The sequence below is a fragment of the Nothobranchius furzeri genome, chromosome 1, assembly GCF_043380555.1.
Source record: "Nothobranchius furzeri strain GRZ-AD chromosome 1, NfurGRZ-RIMD1, whole genome shotgun sequence".
NCBI classification, from domain to species: Eukaryota; Metazoa; Chordata; class Actinopteri; order Cyprinodontiformes; family Nothobranchiidae; genus Nothobranchius; species Nothobranchius furzeri.
The window spans coordinates 68,553,308-68,566,922 of NC_091741.1; positions in this window are offsets into that span (position 1 = coordinate 68,553,308).

Genomic DNA, 13,615 nt, shown 5'->3' on the forward strand with positions numbered 1-13,615 from the left:
TGAAACAGACTAGATCACATAAGAATACATTACTGATCTGAGATCATGTTGGATCCTTGCATCAGCGTGTGTACACAAACTTTTGGATGGCATGTTCTGTATGTATGATCATCATAAAATGTTAAACATTCACAGGATTATCTTCCATGAAACATGAGTCATTCTCACAATTTGTTTCAAAAACTTACAATGAAAATTTTCCAATGACTTTCTTTTTATCTGTAGAATGTTACCAAAGTCTGGAACACCCTGTCCCAAAGCAATGCTGGAAGACTGGTTCATGCACTGGTTAGGATTGTGGTCCCCATCTCTAAATGTAGACTTTTTAGCTGTCAGATTCCTCTCTCCTAGGTATGAAAACTCAATGCTCCATTTTGTTATGTTCGTGTAACAATCAGTGTCTATATTTGAAGATGGTTTGCTTTAATTCCCTTCCTGCAAACATCAAAGATTGTACACAATCTGTAACACACCAGAGTTATCTGGGAATGACTCTAGCATATGATACCACATTTATATTTATTTTCATATGTTTACATCCAAAGAAAATTACAAGTTACCCAATGTGCATGGTGTGCAGGAGGAACCGATTGCATATGTGTATGGCAACCATTATCAGTGTGCCTCAGGGCAGCTGTGGCTACATTGTAGCTCATCACCACCAGTGTGCACATGTGTGTGTGTGTGTGTGTGTGTGTGTGTGTGCACGCATGGATGGATGGCTAGCACTGATTTTGCACCTTCTAGGGTCCTACAACTGCCCAAGGTGCTTCACAACCAAACCAGTTAATCACACACACACACACACACACACACACACACACACACACACACACACACACACACACACACACACACACACACACACACACACACACACACACACACACACACACACACACACACTAGCTGTGACAGACTGAGCAGGGCTCAAACCTGCAGTCTTCCGATTTCCGATTTTGGGGTTGGCACTTAACTCCTCTGCCTCTGTCGTGGCAGTGTAGATCTTGTAGTGTGAGCGCTGTGGAGTCCCCTGACTCCTAAAGATGCTGTACAAGTGCAGGTTTTTTATCATTTACCTTTAAGATTCATGATGATTTACAAGTCGTTTCAACAAAAGGAAACAAGAAACTCAAAGATATACTTGACCACTGAGTTTCTCCTTTCACCAAATATTGACTAACCCCCGGCTTCTAGCTACTGCAGGATTGTTTTATTTCTTGGAAACTAAAGGATGTGAAAGGGTTAACTGAACAAATAGTCTGAATAAATCCTTTAAGTTAATGTTTCTGAGTTGTTCTCAAAAACACTCCTTACTTCTTCCTTCAACTCACGACTCCACCCAGGAATTACACACACATGGAGATAAAGTCTGTGCATTTTGTTCTAAACAGCTGAGAAAAGACGAGTCAAGTTTCTGATATGCAGCTTCTTTATCATTAGGATAACACCCCCCCCCCCCCCCTTAATCTTTTTTTTTTTTTTACCGTGTCCTGTCTGGCTGTGAAGCAAGCAGAATTGATGTCTTAATGCTGGTGACAAGCCTTACAGATTTACTCTCAGGTGGAGCATTAAAGCGTTTGCTTTTAATGTCACGCCTGATACTTAAAACTTTATTGTTATTGTTGTTGAATGCTTTGTAATTCCGACCAGACACGAAGACAGAGGTGAAAGAGAAAGGAAAAGACAAAAGTTGTGTGTGTGTGTGTGTGTGTGGGGGGGGGGGGGGGGGTTTCCACAAAAATAAACAGTAGTGAACAAGAGTCTGCTTCTAGCTGCAGAAATGGACAAGAAAAGCAAAAGAACAAAAAAATTGGGACACAACAACAATACAACAAGATCAAGCTATCACTGCGTCAACTTGATGAAGAAATATAGTTTTTATCAAGGCAATATTTAAAGCCCAGGTTGTTCAGAACAATTCAGCTCAGTAGTTTTTTTCTGTGATTAAAAAAAGTTGTTTTTGTGAAACTTTTGTTGTTTCTGGGAGTTTAAAGTTGGATTGTCTCAGAGTTCTGATGAAAATACTAAACTGTTTCACATTGTTTCAGATACCAGCACCAGACAAAAGAACTATTCAACCATCTATCTTCATTTGCAAGGAACAGAATATTTAACCAATGTCCATGAGTTATGGCCAGGGATGCAGTGTAAAAAAAACAAACAAACACAAAAAGCAATATCCAATAATTTTAAGAACAAAATATTGAATAATATTAACAAAAGGCATCAGGTTTAATGTCAAGGAGTAGTAGAATTTTTTAAAGGTTAGATGTCTAAGTTTGTATAAAAAGCTTCGTGTTTTTCTACCACAAAGAAATCCATCAAACATCTATACAAACAGATGCTGTCGTTTATTCAAATGTGTTCTTCCTGTCAAAGGTCAACTAAGCTAATTTTATTGACTAAAACAATTGATTCAGGAGGACATGATCATGCAAGTTTAATCATTGTCTAAACATTGACAAAACCTTTGACAGATTGGTTTGAAAAAATCCTAGTTTCAAATTATTGTCTTTGTTGGTTTCACACTTGATTATGCGGGTTGCCTTGCAACAAGAAACATGCAGGACTGTCATCCTCCCACTGCACCAAAATGCATATTGTAAGTATAAGGACAATTAGTGTGAATGTGTTTATGGCCCTGCGATGTAAAGTCCTCTCAATCCTGCTCAATATCAATGAGATAAAGGAAGTGAGTGGTTGGTTTCTAAAAACACTTTAATAAAACCTGTCTGATAATATGAGGCTAAACAATCTAAAGAGCAACGAACCATGCCACAGTTAATACATTTAACATGCTGTAACTAATAGAACCACGAATTCTGCTCCCCACAAAAATCATTAAGGAGAATGTATGACCTTTGACATAAAAAAAAGTTCATACTGAAACAAAACCTTCCACTGTTGCTGAATGCAAACAATTCTGCTAAGAAAAGTAGAATCAAATTCCTCCAAAGTGATGCGAGACACACATTACCAGGCATCACAAATGCTCGATGGCAGTTGTTGCCTCCAAGGATGCTACAAACAGTTGTTAGCTTTAGAGGTATTGTGTTTGGATAATTTTATTCATTTAACCAACTGAAAACTGATCTGAAACATGTAAAGGAGACAGGATTCTGCGAGGACACAGTAACATTTTCTCAGCACTATGTTTTTGTGAATGCAGACTAAATGCAGAAATGTTTTATGGTCTTTCTGGTGGCGTGGCTAATTCTTAGGTTCTTGAATTCTTTAGAGCAGAAATAGAACATGCTGAAATCTAACACTACATTTTTTTATAGGGTGCGTGTGTCGTGAAACCTCTCATCAAGACCACAGTGGGTCTGATTGGATATACTTAGAACCCGTCAGGCTTCCAGGATCCAACCACATGCTGCAGAAACAGAAAACAGCTAATGAAAAACACAACTGCTTACTTAAGGGTAAGTGACTATTGATAATAATTAAAAGGCCATTCTGGTTCAATGAAAGGACAAATAAACATGTTAAAGAATCTGAGTTAATAGGTTAACTTTCCTTCTGGTAAGCGTTGTAATCACTGCTAAATATTAACCAACTGCTGCCACAGAGGAAGCAAATAGCCCAAAGAGACTTCTATTTTTTTCATTTAACCCTGCTAGCTAACTCACTCTGTCCCATTAGTAGCAGCTTATTCCTCACTGGGGTGACTGGGAGCTGGTGTCCATTTCCAGCTGTCATCGGGTAAAGGTGGGTGACACCCTGGACTGGACAGGTCACCAATCCATCACTGGGCCACAACCAATCTCACTCACAGAGTCTACAATTGGTCTAGCTTGCATTTTTTTGTCTATGCACAGAAAGGCTGCAGCTTGGATTTGAACCTGCAACCTTCTCACTGCAAGGCAACTGCACCCCCTTGCACCCCTCATTTACTTTCATATAAAGTGAAAAACACGACTCCACACTGCTTATGGATTATTTTGGTGATTTATCATTTAACATGAAAATATTATGTTAAAAACATAACTGAGTTTATTAAAATATATTATCACACAGGATGTCCACACATGATAGATGTGTCATTCTGGCTGCAGCTGAGCTTTTGCTGATGATGCAGCTCAGACGGTCTCTGTGTCACATTTCACTGACCGAAGAGCTGCTCTCAAAGGTCACCGAGGTCAGAGCTGGCCTGAAGTTCAACTGAACTCAAATGTTTAGTCAATCATGTTTTGCAGATAAGAAAAATTAATTATGTATATATATATATATATATATATATATATATATATATATATATATATATATATATATATATATATATATGGATTAATACATCTGAACTCATGCAGTAGGAACTAGGAAATAAGAAATGCTAGACACTTTGACATCAAGACTTCCCATATAAGGAAGGTCCGCTCACCTGTTCGTCAGATCATTATTTCCTCGCCATGATCTTTTATCTTCCCATCATCCTCCAGTCATCCAACTGGAGCCAGTTAGTGTTCCTGATCATTCTCAGAATATGCCATGCCTGCTCTGGTGTTAAAAGCTAGTACATTTAAGTCCTAGATCATATTTGTGCCTGTTTTATTGTCATTTTGAAGGATTATTATTTATGTGTTTTTACTACATTATGAGTAGAAATGCTAATAAATACTCCCAATTATACAAACAAGAGAAACTGGGAAAATTACAATCTGGTGCAAAGTCAAATTTATTTCAGTCATTCAACTAGACAGAGAGACTATTTAAAGGCTCAGGAACCCTTTGCAGGTGTTTTCTATTCATAATTATAAATTTTACTTGATTTGGGTTTTGTTTCATATCACACAGTGACATTTGAATAATTAAAATGCATTTTTTATTAAAAGCTTTAGTTTACAGTAATAACCATGTCTAATGTTTGATTCTCTATCTCATAATTTTAATTAAAAGTTTTACTTTGAGAGCATTTTCCTGAATGATTAAAATGCGATTAATTGAGATAAATTAATTACAAAGCCTGTAATTAATTAGGTTAAAATTTTTAATCAAGTCCCAGCCCAAGTTAAAATATAAAAGCTTCCAAAGTCTCAGTGGATGCCATGTATAGAGTACAATGCAGGGATATTTGACTTTACCTTCTAGGTTTTTCTTCTCTCTTATCTTCAAAAATTAGTTTCCATTCTGTCTTTTTCAATGGATGTAAATGTCTGTTGTAATTCACTGTCCAACCTAATGGGGGCAGTGTTGTCAAACTGCTACAGAGCCTAAAGTTTGAAGCAGCAAAAGAGAAGTGTGTCCTTTATTCGGCTTGTTAAGGAAATGGTTATGTTCTGTTTTTCAAATAATGTGTCACTTAAGATATAAGCTGAATAATAATCAATAAGTAAATCAACGTTAAAAATGCACTAAAGGTTTTATAAAATATGGGCAAAACTGAAATAAATAGATAATAGTGCAAAAGTCCATTTATTTCAGTAATCCAGCTTAGACTGGGAGACCATCTAAAGGTGTAAGATCCCTTTGCAGGTGTTTAGGATTCATCAGCTGATTAGAGTGTGACACTTTGGGTCTAGAATATTGAACCTTTTCACAATATGCTAATTTTCTTAGACTTTGAATGTGTGGTTTGGCTGTAAGCCATAATCATTAGTAATGACAAACAAAGGCTGAAAATCTAAATTAGTTTAGACTTTTAAGTTGAATTACTAATATGAAATAACTTTTGCATGATTTTCTACTTTTTCAAGTTCACCTGTAAATCAAAAGAGTGTTTTTCCTAGTTTTAAATGTATTTCTGTGCTAAAGTCATAAAAAAATTAAATAATCAGTTTTACCCACCATGGAATGCTTCCTGAATGACGTCTCTTTAGAAAAACGGAAATTATATTTTCAGGCCTTGTGAGCTAAGAGCTAGTCAGAGTTTAGCACAGACTAGAGTGTGTTGCTGTCATCTCAAAACAGCACCAATCTCCAAAGTTTTACAGTGATGTGACATCATTTTGTAAATCTTCAAACAATCAATTTTTCATTGTCATTTTTTCTGCTGAAATACTGAGAAATTTCTTTCAGACCTGAACCCTGAATTCACAAAAATATGACAAGTTGCTGCAGCTGATATTTATTTGTAATTGATGATATAAATAATCACTGTTGCTTTTCCGATTCTGACTTTACATAAAATAAAGCTGCAATGTCACCAAAGGTTTACAGAAATAAAGTTTACAAAAACATTTTAAATAGGTGTTTATTATCCTGGTGCCATTGGTTTTATCAGGCTCAGACAAAGTCCAGACATTATTATTAACTAAAGGGAGACGCACGTTACCAGCCCACACAACGACACACTTTTGTGCTTCAAAACAAGTGCACGTGTGCAAACTCTGTGAACCTTGTTTGGGTTTAAAATGTGTTGGTGTGTTCTGGATCTGGCTGCTGATTGGTGGAGAGATAAAGGCGTGGCTGATAGGAATAGTGCATGTAAGGTTGAGTTTACCATCTCAATAAAGAGATCACCAAAGGCTGACTGCATGCAGAACTGTGTCATCATGACTCATGTGTCCACTTGGACTTAGAACTCAAGGTGTGAAAATGCTTAAAACTTTTGACTCAAATCTAGAAAAAAATTAAAGCTCAATATTAAAATGATCGGTCAAGACTCAAATCATTTTGTTAAGATGTTCTTTCTTCTGAAATCTGCAGATAATCAGAGCCAGCAGGATTTGGGATATTAGTTCTTGATATTTGGACATCTTGCATTGGATTGGATAATGGCAACATGACTGTACCACTGACTTGAAACATGGATGTTTTTTCCCACTAAATAACTAAAGCCTGATGGAGCTTCAGCTATGTGGTGGAGTTGCTAATGCTAACTGTTAGATTCTACTAGCAGAGACGTTCTCTGCTGTTTCCTGGATACTAAATAGCCTTCCCCATCACGAGTCAAGATGGGTGAGTCTGTGAATGTTAAGTGACGGTGTGATGTAGATCTGTCAGGCTTTTTGATTCCTACAGTTTCACCATCTATTTTCTATCAGAAGCTAATGCAGGAGATAGGTGTAGGAGACTATTTTCATGTTTAGCCTGCATGAAAAACTCAGAGTGACCAATTATAATCAGAAATAACAAAATATATCTATGTATTCTTTTCCGTGTTCCACACCTTTAAGGCAGTTCCTGATACAGTGGATCGACACACCCAAGTTCCCTGAGCACCTACTAGCCAGCTTTCATTTCTGTTTAAAGGACAAATTCATACAAATTCAGTGACTTGTTATTTTTGAAGTATAATTGGTCAGGCTGACGTTAGTCTTATCCTACATAAGCCGCCGATAGAACATGATGAAGAAACCCTTGGATAAAAAAAAGCTTAACAAATGGACGTGATAATGTGAAATTAGCATTCATGAACTCACCTATCTTGGTTCGTAACAGGGATAGGGAGCCTAAGTCTCCTCTCCTTCCGGTCGGCTCATGGGTCCCCGGAAGAATGAAAAAATGAACGCAAGTCAACGGTGCTAAAAACGCTATTTTCTAATCTGCTTTACTTCATGCCCTGGATCACACATATGTTGCACTGTAATTTAACTGAAAACTAATGATGGGTGTTTCGACTATGCCTGTCATGTACTTTGAGATTTATCAGCTTGTAAAAGTTCAAAATTAACACAACTTCAAACCAGACATTGGCACGTCACATATGTCACCACAGAATCTCTTCTCCCCTAGCGTAGCTGCTACTTACCACATGGCCAAATTTATGGTATTTTTTTTCTTCTCCTGAACGAAGGATTTTAAGTCTGCTGAACTTACAGCCATTCCCCTCTGTTTTTCACCATATCTGGTTCGATGACGTCACTTTCATAAAGCGCATTTGTAGTCCTGGACTTATTTTCACACAAAACCTAAAATAACGTTTTCCCCATTCAGAAATAAGCGCTTTCTTGGTATCAAAATGCTTCATTAAAATTCATGGACATCATATGTGAAATCCATGGCACAAAACATGCGGAATTAGAAAATAGCGTTTTTATCACCATTGACTTGCATTCTTCTTTTCGTTCTTCGGGGGATCTATGGTCCGGAAGTAGATGGGTGTGACTTGGGCTCTATATGGCTGTTGGTTTAGCGTCCAGAAGAGAGCAGAGTAAACTTTGGCTAGTACATGCCAACTATAGCATTAGGAACTCCACAACATTCCAGAACTCCTCATGTTATTTGTGACAATAAAACATCAACATTGTTGGGTGTGGAAGTATCCACACAGTTTCACCAGAAAATGCATTCTTTTAGACATAGAATTTTTGACACTGAAAATTTATTCTTTGAATTAATGTATTTGATTTTATTTAACTCAAAATACACCTGCAAAAGTTTCATCTCCCAAAATTCATCCAGAGCAGAGTCAGTGGTAGAGTTGAGTTGCAATCAGAGGTGAGATGTCCAAATATCAGGAAATAAGACTCCAAAACCTGGTGTCTTCAGCTCAGCTTTGCTCAGGCTAACTGAAGCAGGAGCCCCAGAGCATTTTCCCTATGGACAAAGACTCACAAGGTGTTTGTTTATACTAGAGGCCACTGCAAATCGATTGAGAAAATGGATCGATTGGATGAGGAAGATGGCGGCGCGGCAGTAGCACGCAGCGGCCACTCCGGAGCCAAATGGTGCCTACGTTTTTGTGTATCATGGTTTTTTATCTTATCTTATCTTTCTTATTTTTTACTATGGATATCGTCGGAACTGGTGCCTGTACATACAGCAGCCAGACACTTTGCTACCTTCAAAACCCGCACAACGATATCCAAGAGGAGCTGCGGGAAACGCTACGAGAACTCGGCTTGCTCCGCGCACCAGGCCTCCGCGCACCAGGCCTCCAGGCCTCAAGGCCTCCAGGCCTCCGCGCACCAGGCCTCGATGCCTCATCGCTGCCTGATGCTGGCGTCCGGAGGAGGGGACATCGGAAGCGATGCGCGAGGAAGCGTAAGCGCGGCAAGCGGGCGGGAATCTGTCACAGGCTAAAAACAAACCCTAGCCGGCCGGCTCTCCCGTCCATCATCTTGTCCAACGTCTGCTCCCTGGATAATAAACTGGACTACATCCGACTCCAGCAGGCTACGCAGCGTGAGGCCAGAGACTGCTGTGTCTATATTTTCACGGAGACATGGCTCAGCGACAGAGTACCGGACGCCGCTATTCAGCTGGACGGGATGGCCTCGTTTCGAGCCGACAGAAACGTAGCTCTGTGCGGCAAGACTCGCGGTGGCGGCCTGTGTGTTTACGTCAACGAGAAATGGTGCAAGAACGCTCTGCTAGCTTCTCGCTATTGCTCACCGCTGGTGGAGTTTGTGACTGTCAGATGCAGACCATTTTATTTACCACGGGAATTCACCACTGTTTTCATTATCGGAGTGTACATTCCACCTGGCGCTAATACTAAGGAAGCGTTAGGAGAACTGTACACAAACATCAGCGAACTGCAAAACAAACACCCAAATGGACTGTTCATTGTTGCTGGAGATTTCAACCATGCAAATCTCAAATCAGTGCTTCCTAGATTCCATCAGTATGTGGACTTTGCAACGAGAGGGGTAAACACGCTGGATTTGGTTTACACAAACATCCCCGGCGCATATCGGGCAGAGCCCCGCCCCCACCTTGGCTACTCAGACCACATCTCTGTCATGCTAATTCCAGCATACAGACCACTCGTCAAGCGAGCAAAACCGGTTCTGAGGCAGGCGAAAACCTGGCCGGCAGGAGCCACCTCTGCTCTTCAAGACTGTTTTGAGTGCACTGACTGGAACATGTTTAGGGAGGCTGCAACTTACGGCGACTCTACTGACTTGGAGGAGTACACGTCATCGGTGTCGAGCTACATCAGCAAATGCATCGATGACGTCACTGTCTCCAAGACCATCATCTCACGACCCAACCAGAAACCGTGGATTACTGCGGAAGTGCGCACACTTTTGAGAACCAGAGACTCTGCCTTCAAAGCGGGAGATAAGGTGGCGCTTAGCAGAGCTAGAACTGAACTATCTCGGGCCATTAGAGAGGCGAAGCGCGCACACGCCCAGAGGATCCACAAGCACTTCATGGACAGCGGCGACACACGGCGAATGTGGCAGGGCCTACAAGCCATCACCAACTACAGGACGACAACACCTGCCTGTGATGGTGACGGCTCCCTCCCTGATGCGCTGAACAACTTCTACGCTCGGTTCGACAGGCAGAACAACGTGGCAGCAAGGAAGTCAATCCCTCCTCAGGACGACCAGGTGTTGTGTCTCACTACAGCAGAGGTGAGGAAAACTCTACGCAGAGTCAATCCACGTAAAGCTGCTGGTCCAGACAACATCCCGGGCAGAGTGCTAAAGGAATGTGCTGAACAGCTGGCGGATGTTCTCACCGACATCTTCAACATCTCTCTGAGCAGTGCCGTTGTTCCCACGTGCTTTAAGGCCACCACCATCGTCCCAGTGCCCAAGAAATCTTCTGTGTCCTGTCTCAACGACTACCGTCCTGTTGCACTTACACCCACCATCATGAAGTGCTTCGAGCGGCTAGTCATGACACACATCAAGACCCTGTTGCCCCCCTCACTGGACCCACTGCAATTTGCATACCGCCATAACCGCTCAACAGATGACGCCATTTCCACTGCACTCCATCTTGCCCTCACACACCTGGACAAGAAGGACACACATGTTCGAATGCTGTACATAGATTTCAGCTCAGCATTCAACACGATCATCCCCCAGCAACTGATCGGAAAACTGAGCATGTTGGGCCTGAACACCTCCCTCTGCAACTGGATCCTGGACTTTCTGACTGGAAGGCCTCAGTCAGTACGGATCGGGAACTGCACCTCCAGCACCACCACACTAAGCACGGGGGCCCCACAAGGCTGTGTGCTCAGTCCTCTGCTGTTCACACTGCTGACTCATGACTGTGCAGCAACACACAGATCAAATTACATCATTAAGTTCGCTGATGACACAACCTTGGTGGGTCTCATCAGCAAGAACGACGAGTCAGCATACAGAGATGAAGTGCAGAGGTTAACAAACTGGTGTAAGGTCAACAACCTGTCTCTGAATGTTGACAAGACAAAAGAGATGGTTGTTGACTTCAGGAGGATACGGAGTGACCACTCACCACTGAGCATCAACGGCTCCTCTGTGGAGATCGTCAACAACATCAAATTCCTGGGAGTGCACCTGGACAAAGACCTCACCTGGTCCCTCAACACCAGCTTCCTGTACAAGAAATCCCAACAGCGTCTCTTCTTTCTGAGAAGACGGAGAAAGGCCCAGCTTCCACCAACGATGCTAACCACCTTCTACAGAGGAACTATTGAGAGCATCCTGAGCTGCTGTATCACTGCCTGGTTTGGGAACTGTGCAATCTCTGACCGCAAAACCCTACAGCGGATAGTGAAAACAGCAGAGAAGATCATAGGAGTCTCTCTCCCCTCAATCAAGGACATCTACACCACACGCTGCATCCGCAAAGCCACCAGCATTGTGGCTGACTGGTCACACCCCTCTCACACACTCTTCACACTCCTGCCATCTGGAAGAAGGTACCGAAGCATTCGAGCACTCACATCCAGACTGTGCAACAGCTTCTTCCCACATGCCATTCGTCTCCTCAACGAAAAGGGACTGAACTGATAAACGCATGCATGCACACACACTCACACACACACACGCACGCACACCAACACGCGAACACACTCATGTTCTGTCCTTAATTAGATAGTTTGTTTTTCTTATATTTTTTTCATGTTGTAAATTTATGTTGCATGTAGCACCTTGGTCCTGGAGGAACGTTTTTTCGCCTCACTGTATACAAACCGTATATGGCTGAAGTGACAATAAAGTTGATTGATTGAAAAAACAAACAAACAAAAAAAAACAAACAAACAAAAAAAAAAGAACTTGGTCTCAAATGGTGAGCCAATGTAGAAGCGACTCCCTGTTTCCTTTTGGGGTGTATCCCAACCATGTTGCTGAAGAAGTTTGAGGGTGCTGCTGAGCAGAGAGCAATTCTTTTCATTCTTGGATTTATTGACTTCACTTTGAAAAATGGAATAAATGTGTTGGGTATATTAACATTTAAAGACTGTAATTAACATTTTTACAGAAAAAAATATTCAAAGCCACTATTTAATTTTCAGAAAGGCCTAAGCAGCTTAAGAAATATTAATTATGCATTTACTTTGATTAATTACATTTTGTACAACATCATAAGGCCAACTGATTTCTCAGTAAATGTGGGAGAGACACTATTATCAAAGACTGAGGAAGTTCAGTGACGCATGAACTGTGGGTGTTTTAAACTCCCTAAGTGATTTATTTCTCAAAAGATTTTAGAAAGATGTTTCATTCTAGGAGTGGTGTACTTGACCCCGTTTCACTATTACATCATTTCATATCAGTTTTCCAGCTGACAAAGCCACTTCCTGAGCCACTGTGCTGATGATACAGCCTGTTTTGTGTCTCACTGTGTAAAGTTTGTTAACCTGCTGCAGATCTGATCCTTATCTGTTCAAGAACATCAAGTGTCAACAGAACATTTTATTTGTCTTTGATTCATCAACAGAACACGAGGGAGGACTTTAACCTTTAACTTTTCAAGTAGCTTTTTGTGTAAAGATTGGATTTTTATTAAAAATTCTGAACTATTTATAATTAATATTTATTTGAAATACCTAATTTTACAAAATATGTTTTTAACAATTTTAACCAAAGGACCAATTATAAGGATTTTGTATTAAAATATAATGGAAACACAAAAATAATCAGTAATGATTGCATGTACACTCAATGCTCACATCAATTATTAAATAACATCTTTTTGGAATTCCTTCTGAAGGGTTTATGTCCAGACCATCTCCTTTCCAGAACTGCTTGAACTTCTCAACCATACTCACATTTCCAGATAACAGTCTGGAGGGTCAAAGGTATAGAATGTTTAAAATAACGAAAAATATATATAAATAAATAAATAAACTATGTTGATTGATTCATTGATGTATATCTGCATGTTTATAGGTCCTAAAACCTGATAAAGGATATGTAATTCCATTGTTTACTATTTTTTTCACTTTCCTCCTGAGGCATTGCTACTTTATTGGGGTCTGGGGTTTTACATGCTTCAGTGAGTCTACGAGCTGCACCAGCAGAAGCTCAGCCTTTAGGTGGGGCACCATAGTAGGACAGGTCTGGGGTCATAATACAGAATAAAGTTACATTTTATTCATAAAGAGCTTTTATAGACACTCAAAGATGCTGTAAAAAGTCAAGATAAAACTGGCAGATTATCCAACAATAAAAATAAACTTTAAAACTGTTTTGAAATGAACCTTGACAATAGTTTTTTAGATGGAGAGGCCAGAGGGGTTGTGGTAGGGTGGGGGCAGCAATGGAGAAAGCTGAGTCTCTCCAAGTTCAGAGCTTGGTCCTGTGGGGGTAGGAAGAGGAGGGAGAGGGATGGGGCAGAGTGGTAGCAGGGAGCCGGGATATGGAGGACTTTGAATGTGATGCACTGAGGAAGAGGAAGCCAATGGAGGTCATGAAGAGACTAGAGTGATAAGGTCACAGGGGTGGGTGTGGGTTAGGAGACAGGCAGCAGAATTCTGGATGTGTTGAAGTCTGGT